At 39.5% G+C, this 12,642-nt stretch overlaps 1 protein-coding gene across 3 annotated transcripts in view; it reads right to left on the reverse strand.

Moving 5' to 3' along the window:
- Positions 1-12,642, reverse strand: part of TBC1D5 (TBC1 domain family member 5) — a 1,730,009-nt gene that overhangs the window by 953,598 nt on the left and 763,769 nt on the right. Inside the window, exon 1 of one of the 3 annotated variants that reach the window (XM_053714216.1) lies at positions 1,910-1,979. The exons of the other annotated variants lie outside the window; for them this stretch is intronic. The gene's annotated coding sequence lies outside the window, so the exon portion shown is untranslated. Of the gene's footprint in view, positions 1-1,909; positions 1,980-12,642 lie in introns of those variants that run through there. 3 annotated transcript variants of the gene reach the window in all.

The following is a 12,642-nucleotide window of genomic DNA, read 5'->3' on the forward strand; positions in this document are numbered from 1 at the left end:
TCCACGTTTTGATATTTACTTTTTGGCACCCCCACTAAGTAAATAAGTTTTGCTAATAATTGATTTTGGTTGGGTTATATTGTTTGTGTTTTGGTTCACACATAGTGGTTTTTCATCAATGTGAACATCTGGGCTCAGGACCCACCAGACCACCTCATCCCCACCAACCAATAAGGAAATGTATCTATGTTTTAGAGTTTAATTACTAGGTCCAGTAAAACTCCATGTAAAAAAAAAACAACATTTGCGATGACTTGATAAATGAATTTATTTCCCGGTGGTGAAAGTACACGAGCCATTACTCCTGGTATTCTACTCTGGCCACTAGGGGGAGGCAAAGATTCCCAAAACTCCAAGAGGACTTATTCCCTTCCACTGTCTTTCTGGTACACTAGCCTGTTGTATAGCCAAGCAAGGAGAAGTAGAAAGGTAAGAAAGGACAAAGCAGGGAAAAAAAGGTGCAACACTAGAACTGTCTCCAGAAAAAATTAAAGACTTCCATCTTTTGAATAATGTCCAGATAAGATTAACAAAAAAATGTCCCCAGAGAACAGGACTGGAGATCTATCCACCAGGATAGAGATTTATTTGCTCTGTAATCCAAGAGAATTCTCAGAGAAAGCTGATAGTCCTTGCACGACTGTTGTAGCATGCAAAGTCGAAGACGCTTCATTGTGAAACCAAGTAAATGGAAAGTTATGTGATGCAATCATCAGACCTAAGATTTTTGTGCATAATGCTACTGTAGGGTTGTAAATTGACTGAAATCTTCCACATGCAGAGATGAAAGGGTTAACAAAACACTTTCTAAACTATTCTAGCTCCAGAAAGTAACAAAATTCCCTTTCATCACCACCCCCTATCTGCATCTATTACACGAAATGCTGCCACCACAAAGGATAGTTAAAATTAGGAGTGCTTTGTCCCGTACTACACAGATTAAAATCCAAAAACCCAATTTTGCATTAAAAAAATTATATTAACAGTCTCTTTCAGTAACTTGGTTCAACTAAGGCAAAACTTAATAAAGGAAAAGGTATTATGAGCAAAAGAAAAAAGAAAAAAAGGTGTTTAACAAATAAAATTACACAACGCAAAACAGTTTTTAAAATAAAATGGAGAAAAACAGATCCTAACACTGTACTCGCTTAGAAACCTACGCCAAGGGAGCTTGGCAAGAAAAGATGATCACTCACGCTGTTACATAGGCTCCCATGTAAAAATGTCATACATATTTTTGGAATCAAAGTTAAATACCCTTTTCTCTGCTATCAGATTTATGGACCATGTGATGGACCTTAGCTCTCTCTGGGTAAAGAGCACTAGTTTTAATCAAGTCTCTGCTGACATCTTTGCATCATAAAAATCACTCTCTGTGTTAAGTTGGGGCTGTAAAACTGACCTTAGGCAATAAAGTTTTCTCCAGTGAAGCTTATAGCTATTTATGATGAAACTCTGATTTTGTAAGAAGAAAAAACAAACACAGCGACAAGCATCATTTGGAAAAACAAAAACATTTAACCCACAGATAAAAAGTTAACCCCTTGCGCCTAAAATCATGAGACCTTCATGACACCTCCCTCAAATAAGAGATGTAAAAGGGAGGTAGCACACAAGCCACTCCAGCTGTGGGTCAGAGGGAGCACTCCCCCTGGTGTCAAAGCCCATCAGAGTTACCATGTGTACTGCCCTTTTTATGTTGTATGGTAAACTCATATTGTTGTAGAGCTAGGCTTCACCTGAGGAGTTTATTATTTGATACAGCTACCCTAAGTAACAAATGTAAGGGGTTGTGATCAGTAATCATAGTAAACTGGGGTCCATAAGGATAAGGCTATAGTTTTTGCAATGCCCACAATAGCAAGGCACTCCCTTTCCACAGTTGCCTATGCCACTTCTTTTCTTGTACCTTCATGTTAAGGTGCACAATTAAGTGTTCTTCACCCTTCTTATCCATCTGACTCAGAACAGCCCCGGACCATAGATAGAAGCATCTGTTTGAACTATGAATCTTCTGTGAATATCAGGTGCCTGTAGCACAGGTGAATCATTAAACGGATAGTAAACACCAAAAATGTAATTGTTTAAAAAGATAGATAATCTCTTTATTTACCATTCCCCAGTTTTGCATAACCAACACTATTATAGAAATATACTTTTTACCTCTGTGATTACCTTGTATCAACGCTTCTGCCGACTGCCTCCTGATCTCAGATCTTTTGACAGACTTGCATTTCAGGCAATTAGTGCTAACTCTTAAATAATTCCACGTGCGTGAGCACAATGTTATTTATTTGAAACACATGAACTAACACCCTCTAGCTGTGAAAACCTGTAAAAATGCATTCAGATAAGAGGTGGCCTTCAAGGGCTTAGAAATTAGCATATGAGCCTACTTAGATTTAGCTTTCAACTAAGAATACCAAGAGATCAAAGCAAATTGATGATAAATGAGATGTTCCTCCCTGATATCACTAATCACTGCAATATGATCCAGATATGCAACAGCATGCCCCTGTAGTCTCTCCAACAAATGGTTAACTAGTCATAGAAATGTGGCAGGGGTATTTGTTATCTCAAAGGGCATCACCTGGAATGTATATAACTCAAAGGAAGTGATAAAGGCAGAACTCTCTTGTGCTTATGGAGTCAAAAAGATCTGCCAGTATCCCCTGCTGAGATCCATGTTACTAACAAATGTGGCCCCAGCTAGTCTATCCAATAGCTCATCTATGAGAGGCATAGGATAGGCAACAAATGCAGTCACTAAATTCAGCTTTCTGTAATCCACACAGAACTTAGTGGCTTTGTCCTTTTTGGGGACTAGTACTACTTGGCTTGGTACCCATATCAAGCCAATAAAAATGATTTGGTTTTCTGTACCCCCAAATGTCATGCCATGGGAATTTCATGGGCTACCCCCAACAGTTGCTCTCTAAACTGTTTAGGTACTACTATCTGTCTCACAGCTAGCCAAGGATCCTGTTCCTCCACTGGAATGGACAATCTCCCTTTATCCTAGTATACTCTATCTTTATTGGAGTCTGTAAGCAAGATTAGCTAGGTCCCTGATCTTCTCTAATGTGGGAACTGTCTCATGGGCCTGCTGAAAGTCCTGACAATTACGAATTGCTTTGCTGTGTGAGGTTCCCCAACCTCTCTAGCAGGGTGTTCCCCCTATAGGCCTGGGCAGACTGATGACAGGTCACCGCTGATACAGAGGGAACCCCCCTTGTATTACCTCCACACACTGAAGGTGAGGGCTGGTTGGTTCAAGTACCAACAGATTCTCACTCTCACTAGGCTCTCTATCTCAGTCAGTGCATCCCCGTCAGCATGCCACTGAGCATAGTTACACACGGTCCCTTGTGCATTAAGACCCATATCTAGTTTACCTACGACACAGGTATCATAATCAGGTATATACTGCGATAATAACCTACCCAAGTCAGAACCAAGCAATACATTTGTAGGAATATTATCTGACACATCCACATCTCTTAACCTTCTCCCTGATCCCCAGTCCAGATATACTCAGGCACTGCAGGCTGTACTACCTCAATCCCTTCTACTGCTAGAGTTTTTCCAGGGATAATGTCCTCAGAGCTCACTAGCTCTGGACAGACTATTCACTTCTGCACCAGTGTCCCGAAGCCCCAATGGTACCTTATTTCCAACATTTACAGGTTGTAGGTTCTCATTGTTGCTTTCCTGTGGCTGGATCGCAAACAAATAGAAGATGGTAACCCTGAGGGGCAGCCTAACCCTGCTGATGCTTTTTTCCTTTCTGGGCAGTTAGTGCTGATGTGCCCTATTTTGTATCCCCCTACCCAGAAGTGGTAGTAGCTCCCCTTCTCCCAGAGGAAGTTGAAGCAAAAGATAGTACAACAGGATTGGTGATGGGAGGTTGTACAGAAACACCTTTCCAGTTGGATACCCCCTTAGTAAATGCTTTCCTCATATTCATTGGTTATCTGTTAGCCATAAAGAAATCTGCCAGCACCCACTCTTGCACTTCTGCTAGACACAGCTGCATTAATTTCTCCTTAACTATCAGATCCTCCAGGTCATCCATGGTGGTAATATTTAGCCTTCTGATCCACTGCTTGAATGCTATATTCAGGCTTCTCACAACGGCAGTGTAGCTTTCTTATGTATGCTTCTGCAGAGTCCAGAATTTCTTTCTGTAAATCTCAAGAGTGAGATTGTACCTCCTCTGCAGTGCAGCCTTAATTACATCATAGTCCTGATCAGACTCTGGAGGCAGTTCTGCAAAAGTGTGAAGTGCATGACCTTTCAAACCAGGGTTGAGATACTTTGCCCACTGGTCCTGTTTGCAAACCGTTTCAACACCACGCAGAAATACATCCAAATCCCTATCTATAATAGGGATATTCTCTGTGTGTGGTCTGAGTACAATAGAGTCTCTAACTACTAACTACTAACAACAGGGGAGGCAGTTGCTCTTTCCAGTCAAATTTCTGCTAGCTCTAGATGATATTTTCTTTCAGGAAGCCTCTCTGATGCTAGAGCCTGGTGTTCAGCTGCAGCAGCCTGCTGTTCCTGGTACTTAGTAATTAACTATATCCTTAAAGTGACAGTCTACATCACGATCTGGGCTGCATTAAAGGCTTCACTAGTTACAAAAGACTCACTAATTGGATTCAACAAACTGTCAATGCTATTCAGCAACCCAGATCGTGATGTCATCATGCTTACCTGATAAATGTCTTTCTTTCCGGACATGGAGAGTCCACAACGTCATTCCAATTAGTGGGATATTCATTCCTGGCCAGCAGGAGGAGGCAAAGAGCACCACAACAAAGCTGTTAAGTGTCACTTCCCTTACCCATAACCCCCAGTCATTCAGCCAAAGGGAAATGGAAAAAAGTAGATAACACAAAGATGTAGAGGTGCCTGAGGTTTTGAAAAAAATTACTGTCTAATCTAAAGGGTGGGGTTGTGGATTCTCCATGTCCAGAAAAAAAGAAATGTATCGAGTAAGCATACATTATGTGTTCTTTCCTAAAACATGGAGAGTCCATAACATCATTCCAATTACTAGTGGGAACCAATACCCAAGCTAGAGGACACGGAATGAATAGAAAGGGAGAACAAGACAGTTAGGCCTAAACAGAAGGCACCACTGCTTGAAGAACCTTTCTCCCAAAGGAATCCTCAGCCGAGGAAAAAGTATTAAATTTGTAGAATTTGGAAAAAGAATGCAGAGAGGACCAAGTTGCAGCCTTGCAAATCTGTTGCATAGAAGCTTCATTTTTGAAAGCCCATGAAGATGAAACAGCCCTAGTGGAATGAGCTGTAATACACTCAGAAGGCTGCTGTCCAGCAGTCTCATAAGCAAAACGAATCATACTTCTCAACCAGAGGGAAAGAGAAGTAGCAGTAGCCTTCTGACCCTTACGCTTTCCAGTGAAGCAAACAGGGCAGAGGACTGGCGAAAATCCTTAGTAGCCTGTTGATAGAATTTTAGAGCATGCACCACATCCAAGTTGTGCAACAGACGTTCCTTATGAGAAGATGATTAGGACAAAACCACTTTAGAGAGAAATCCCAATTTGGTACGAAGAACCACATTGTCCGCATGAAAGATAAGGTAAGGCAAATCACACTGCAAAGCCGAGACTTCCGAAACTCTCAGAGTAGAAGAGATAGCCAAAATAAACAAAACATTCCAAGATAACAGCTTAATATCTATGGAATGCATTGGCTCAAATGGAGCCTGCTGCAAAACTTTAAGAACAAGGTTAAGGCTCCAAGGAGGAGCAACAGGTTTAAACACAGGCCTGATTCTGACCAGGGCCTGACGAAAAGATTGAACATCTAGCACATCCGCCAGAAGCTTATGTAAAAGAATAGATAGTGCAGAAATCTAACCTTTTAGAGAACTGACTGACAGCCCTTTCTCCAGACCTTCCTGGAGAAAAGACAAAATTCTAGGAATCCTGACCCTACTCCAAGAGTAGCTCTTTAAATCACACAATAAAGGTATTTACGCCATACCTTATGATAAATTTTACGAGAAACAGGCTTGCGAGCCTGAATCATAGTATCAATGAAAGACTCTGCAAACCCACGCTTAGCCAGAACAAAGCATTTAATCTCCAAGCAGTCAGCTTCAGAGAAAATAAATTTGGATGGAGGAATGGACCCTGAGTTAGGAGGTCCTTCCTCAGAGGTAACCTCCAAGGTGGAAGAGATGACATCTTCACTAGGTCTGCATACCAGATCCTGCAAGGCCATGCAGGAGCTATTAGAATTATCTACGCTCTCTCCTGTTTGATACGAGCAATGACTCGTGGAAGGATCGCAAACGGAGGAAACAGGTATGCTAGACCGAAATCCCAAGGAACCGCCAGAGCATCTATCAGAGCGGCCTGCAAATCTCTTGACCTTGAACCGCATCTTGGAAGCTTGGCAGTCTGCCGCGACGCCATCAGATCCAACTCCAGCACCCCCCACTTTAGGGTTAACCTGTAGAACACCTCTGGATGGAGAGCACACTCCCCGGGATAAAATGTAGGTCTGCTCAGGAAATCCACCTCCCAGTTGTCCACTCCTGGAATGTGGATGGCAGATAGACAACAATTGTGAGCCTCTGCCCACTGAATAATCTGTGCCATCTCCTTCATGTCTAAGGAACTCTGAGTTCCTTCCTGGTGGTTGATGTAAGCCACTGAGGTGAAGTTGTCCATTTGGAACCTGATAAACCGGGCTAAGGACAATTGAGTCCAAGCCATTAGAGCATTGTAGATCACTCTCAACTCATAGTCCATGCGTCTTGAACGAGTCCCAGACTTTTCCCCCGGCCTAGCAGGCTGGCGTCCGTGGTCACGATCAACCAGGAGGGTCTCCGGAAGCATGTGCCCTGAGACAGATGATCCTGAGAAAGCCACTATGAGAGAGAGTCTCTTGTCAACTGATCCAGATCTATACTCTGAGACAGATCTGAATTATCTCAGTTTCATTGTCTGAGCATGCATAACTGCAGAGCTCTCAAATGGAATCGAGCAAAAGGAATGATGTCCATGGAAGCGACCAACTACCTCCATACACTGAGCCACTAATGGCCAAACAGTAGACTGTAGAGAGAGGCAAGAAGAGAGAAGTTTTGATTTTCTGACCTCCATCAGAAAAATCGTCATAGATAGGGAAAGTCTCCCCCCCCTCAATTGATCCGATCCCGGACCGGTGATAGACCCTTCATGCTGACTTAGACTCAGCTGAGGGTTTCTTTGATTGCTTCCCCTTGTTCCAAGACTAATAGGGTCTCCAAGAAGACTTGGACTGCTCCTGCTTGGAGAGAGAGGAAGACTTTTAACCCTTGAAGTTACGAAAGGAACGGAAATTACTTTGACGTCCTTTAGGTCTGTTCTTCTTGCCTTGTGGAAGAAAAGACCCTTTTCCACTCATTATATCAGTAATTATTTCTGCCAGACCAAGCCCAAACAAGGTCTTACCATTGTAAGGAAGCGCCAGGAGCTTAGACATGGAGGTAACATCAGCTGATCCTAGGAAAGGGGAGGGGAAGAGACAAGAGCGCCGATTGGCTTATACCCAGAAATAAGAGAAAATAGCTGTTTTTTTTAAAAGATCTTTGTAAGAATAATTTTATTTATAAAACATATGTAAAGTTTTCATAAAAAGGGGTTATATACGATATCGAGAACACCTTGGTAACACCTTGAATGTTTGTAAGAATATAGCAAATCTTATTTTTACTATACTTTGTATTGTTTGCTTAGAATCAAATGGAGACAATCTTGTTGTTACTCGGATTAACACATAGTAAGTGGTATTTTTTAAAAAAAAAAGAGAGCGACAATCTCAGAAACTAAGCTGCAATATAAATACCTGCAATGGCTAAAAATTATGTAACATACGAAAAAGTTAATATGGTTGGCTAACCTTATCACTATAAAACAGCGGTAGAAATTTATACTGGCATAAGCGTGCAACACTAGTTACTGTTGAGATCAACTTAGTAGTATGTCATTTGCGATACGCTCTTTTGTAAAGTACTAGGAATTTTATATAAGGATATTTTTCTAATAAGGATATTTTTCCTATACATTTATTGTTTTATAGTGATAAGGTTGGCCAACCATATTAACTTTTTCGTATGTTACCTATTTTTTAGCCATTGCAGGTATTTATATTGCAGCTTAGTTCCTGAGATTATCGCTCTCTTTTTTTTTTTTAAAATACCACTTACTATGTGTTAATCCGAGTAACAACACGATTGTATCCATTTGATTCTAAGCAAACAATACAAAGTATAGTAAAAATAAGATTTGCTATATTCTTACATACATTCAAGGTGTTACTTACATTGTTTTAAGAATAATTTTAAATAAAAAAAAACTATCTCGATATCGTATATAACCCCTTTTTATGGAAACTTTACATATGTTTTATAAATAAAATTATTCTTACAAAGATGTTTTTTAAAAAAAAAACTATTTTCTCTTATTTCTGGGTATAAGCCAATCGGCGCTCTTGTCTCTTCCCCTCCCCTTTCCTAGGATCACTGTTGTTTGGAAGCTTAGAGGAAGCTCCCATATATTCAAGAGCCTTTACCCTCACAGCGCAGATTGTATAGATTTGTTAAGGTAACATCAGCTGACCAAGATTTAAGCCACAGAGCCCAACGGGCTAGAAAAGTGAAGCCAGACATCTTGGCTCCCAGTCTAATGATTTGCATGTTAGCATCAGAGATAAAAGAATTGGCAAATTTGAGAGCCTTAATTCTATCTTGAATCTCCTCCAACAGAGTCTCTTCTAAAATTAATTCAGACAAGGCATCACACCAATAAGATGTTGCACTTGCTACTGTGGCAATACAAACTGCACATTGCCATTGAAGACCCTGATGAACGTACATCTTCTTAAAGGAACAGCTATCCTCGATAGGGATCGTAGTTCTCTTAGCCAGAGTAGAAATAGCCCCTTCTACCTTAGGCACCGTGTGCCATAAATCTCTAATTGAGTCAGTAACAGGAAACATATTGTTAAAGACGGGAGATGGGGAGAAAGGAATCCCTGGCTTCTCCAATTCCTGTGAAATAATCTCCGACACACAGCACAAAATTGCATAGGTGAAACAATTTGTGACTCTAGGTATAGTAACCATTTAGCAAAGGAAACCGCTTCTGATTCCATGTCCATAGCTCAAAATATAACAGTTCCTCAAAAAGAACAAGCAAAATAAAAATATTAGAAAATGAACTACTGTCCCTTTAAAAATAAAATGCATGTCTCAAAGCGTTATTCACACTAATAAGGCTCACACCTCTACACCTCAAACAGTCTGAGGTGACTTACCTTACTCTCAGAGAAATTATTGTGTTTAAACTGCAGCCGGATTTAAAATGTACACGGAGACTGCTGCAAGCAACTTGACACAGAAAACTGCCAGGAAACAGTGATGCCGCTCCTCTCCGTATCGGAAGAGCGGCGAGTCACATGACCGGCAAACAGGAACTGTGCAGCTAACTAAAAGCGTGCTTTCCTAACTGCTGAATGAAACAGTCCCCCACATTTGCCGTGCTAGGAGATTGACACTCCTCCTAAAAATGGCAGCCAAACTGCCGTACTGTGTAACACACAAAAAGCCCCATGTAGCCTGTCACTCTATCAGAGCACTTAGTCTATGAGACCAAAAATAAAAATTAAATAGACACATACTCCTTACAGAGACCTGTGGAAAAAGAAAGAACAGAGTAAACAACTCTGGCTTTCTGTGAAGAGGGCAGCAAATATGTTAGGAAAATAGAGTAAGGACCACCACACTACTTCCTAACTGCTTAAAAGCCACCACTACTCTTACTTAAGAGATTAACGTGGACACAGCTAAACCCAAATCCTTGCTTGCAGAGAAAAGTACCCAAAAAAGGAAAAAAATTCTTCAGACACCAAACTTCACTTCCTCCATTGACAGAGGCAAAGAGAATGACTGGAGGTTATGGGTAAGGGAAGTGACACTTAATAGCTTTGCTGTGGTGCTCTTTGCCTCCTCCTGCTGGCCAGGAGTGAATATCCCACTAGTAATTGGAATGACGTTGTGGACTCTCCATGTCTTAGGAAAGAAAATAAATTCTTAAATCTTGGAGAAAAATCTGAATAACTCTCCTAAATAAAATAAACAGTGTGAGAACATAATAATTTAGAGACAATGGTAGCATTAAATTGAATAGCATGCATAAGGTGATTCATACATTAAATGCAAGAACACGCTGGAAAAAAAAAGCAAAAACCAGTTACATATTTTGCAAAAACATACACTTAAATAAAGTATGTAAATAAGCAGTGGATCAACATTCTAAAGGAACTAAGATCATACATGAGGGGACAGGTCTAGTATGCTCCAGTAATAATAAAATAGATACAGACAATGTTACAATCACTGTAATATATATAAATGTGAAACAAAAACACATTGTTGGAGGAGAGAAATATAAATAATGATCAGGGTGTCCTAAGCATAGCAGATAGACGGAAATAATCACAAGGAATAACTATGAGCAACACATAAAAAACCCTCTTAGTGGATTAAATAAAATATATAAACCAACTTCTTTGCAAAATAATCTGTTGTGCTTTAAAATAACAAAAAATAGCAAAGAACGCTAAAGGAGGGACGGATGTGTGACTCGGTAGTGCTGGAGAAAAAAAGAAATCACAACAAATATCTTATGTGCGCTGCTGCACCGTAACAAAATATAACCTTCTCTGCTTTATCAAAAATAATCAATGTCGAGAGCTAAGGAGAGTCGGATGCGAGACTGGATAGTGATGGGGGAATAATTAATATACGTCACAGCCGGAGCACGCTGTAGATAAAGTGGAGCGCAAAGGAAATTTAGAATTAATTGCCATACAAACAGTTAAAACGTTTTTAAGGAATATCAATGCTAAGCAGAACTAAACATAACAATGCCGAAAAAAATATTAAATATACTTATTGTTACAGTGTGTAAGTAAAAATATAATCAGAAAGCTCAGAATAAAGTGTATCCCATAAAAAGCTAGACAGTATTGAATAATTTCTACAGATTTATTGTATGTGCAGATCTTTTGTAGTGTAGTAAATCATTTTCACTGCATAAATAAGAAAATGTACTTTGATGTCCCTTTAATGAATCAATATTAGTGTTTCCCACATATATTGGTGATAACATGGACTTTAGTGATAACTATTTCACAATAAAAAATAAAAATCTCTATCAGATGGCTATATCTCCAAAAGTTATATATATATACATAATATTTTTTAATATAATTAATGTGCTGTTGCATCGCTCAACTTAATCATGTTATTAAGGGGAAAAAAGTGGAAAAAAGCTGGATCCCTGTCAAGCAAGCAAGTCATCTGAGTTGATCTGATCATGCTTCACTTCTTTGTTTCTGGATTATTAGACTGACTGCCCTCTTTCCTGTAATGATGAATGTAAATTATTAATTTTCTATGAGACTGGTTACATAAAAGTCTGAATGCAATAGGCATAAAGTAACCCAGCTATGTATAATTAGGTCATTAAACATTTTCAATTAATGGTTTGCTCTTCTGACACAGAAATGGTTAAGAGGACAAAACTATATCAGACGCCAGTACCTTTGTGTTGTGATGACCAAATACTAAGCAAAGAGTGAGACTAAGGCCTGCATTCATCTTCTGGGGAGTATAAGCTTGCAAAATAGCAAATATAAATATATTTAATATATGAATTGTATAGTTGTATTATAACCAATAGATGACTGCAGCAGTGGAAAACATTAAAGGGCCATTACATTTCTTCTTACATATACAAAGAGTATATCATAAATCATATATCATAAAAAAAGTATTCTATGTACTGAATCCTGTTTTGGTTCTTCACACCAAAATGTACTTAAAGGTATAATTTTGTTAGTTTGAAAATAAAGGAACATTTTCTTTTGTGATTAAGGAAGAACTTAGAATTTAAACAACTTTAGAATGTACTTCTGTTTGCATCTTTCTATTTGTAGCCTTTGTTGAAGTAAAGTAATGCACTACTAGGAGCTAGCTGATTAAATCAAGTAAGTCAATGACAAGAGGCATAAATGTGAAGCTACTAATCAGCAGCTAAATTCCAGTAGTGCACCTCAGATTCCTACCTAGGTATGCTTTTCAACAAAGGATACCAAGAGGACATAGCAAACAAAGATGAAACTCAGTAATGTCAACTCACATTATTTTATCCTCTTGCAGTACAGTTAAGCAGAAGCTGTACCTCCCCTAAAGTGAGTGCACACTCATTGGTGCCTGCTGTGCCATGGAGTGCACACTCAATTTGTGTGTGAGTGGTACAGCTGCTGATTGCCGGTATTAACAGACGACAAAATAAAGAAAAAATAGCTGTGGTGTTTGGGTGTCTGCTAAAAGTTGGATCTCGAATTCAAAATAACAAATTATGCTTACCTGATAATTTCATTTCCATCGAGGGGAAGAGAATCCACGGCTTCATTCATTACTGTTGGGAATTATGAACCTGGCCCCCAGGAGGAGGCAAAGACACCCCAGCCAAAGGCTTAAAGAAACAGTCTAGTCAAAATTAAACTTTCATGATTCAGATAGGGCATGAAATTTTAAACAACTTTCCA

This window comes from Bombina bombina, chromosome 5 (assembly GCF_027579735.1).
Source record: "Bombina bombina isolate aBomBom1 chromosome 5, aBomBom1.pri, whole genome shotgun sequence".
In the NCBI taxonomy this organism is placed as follows: Eukaryota; Metazoa; Chordata; class Amphibia; order Anura; family Bombinatoridae; genus Bombina; species Bombina bombina.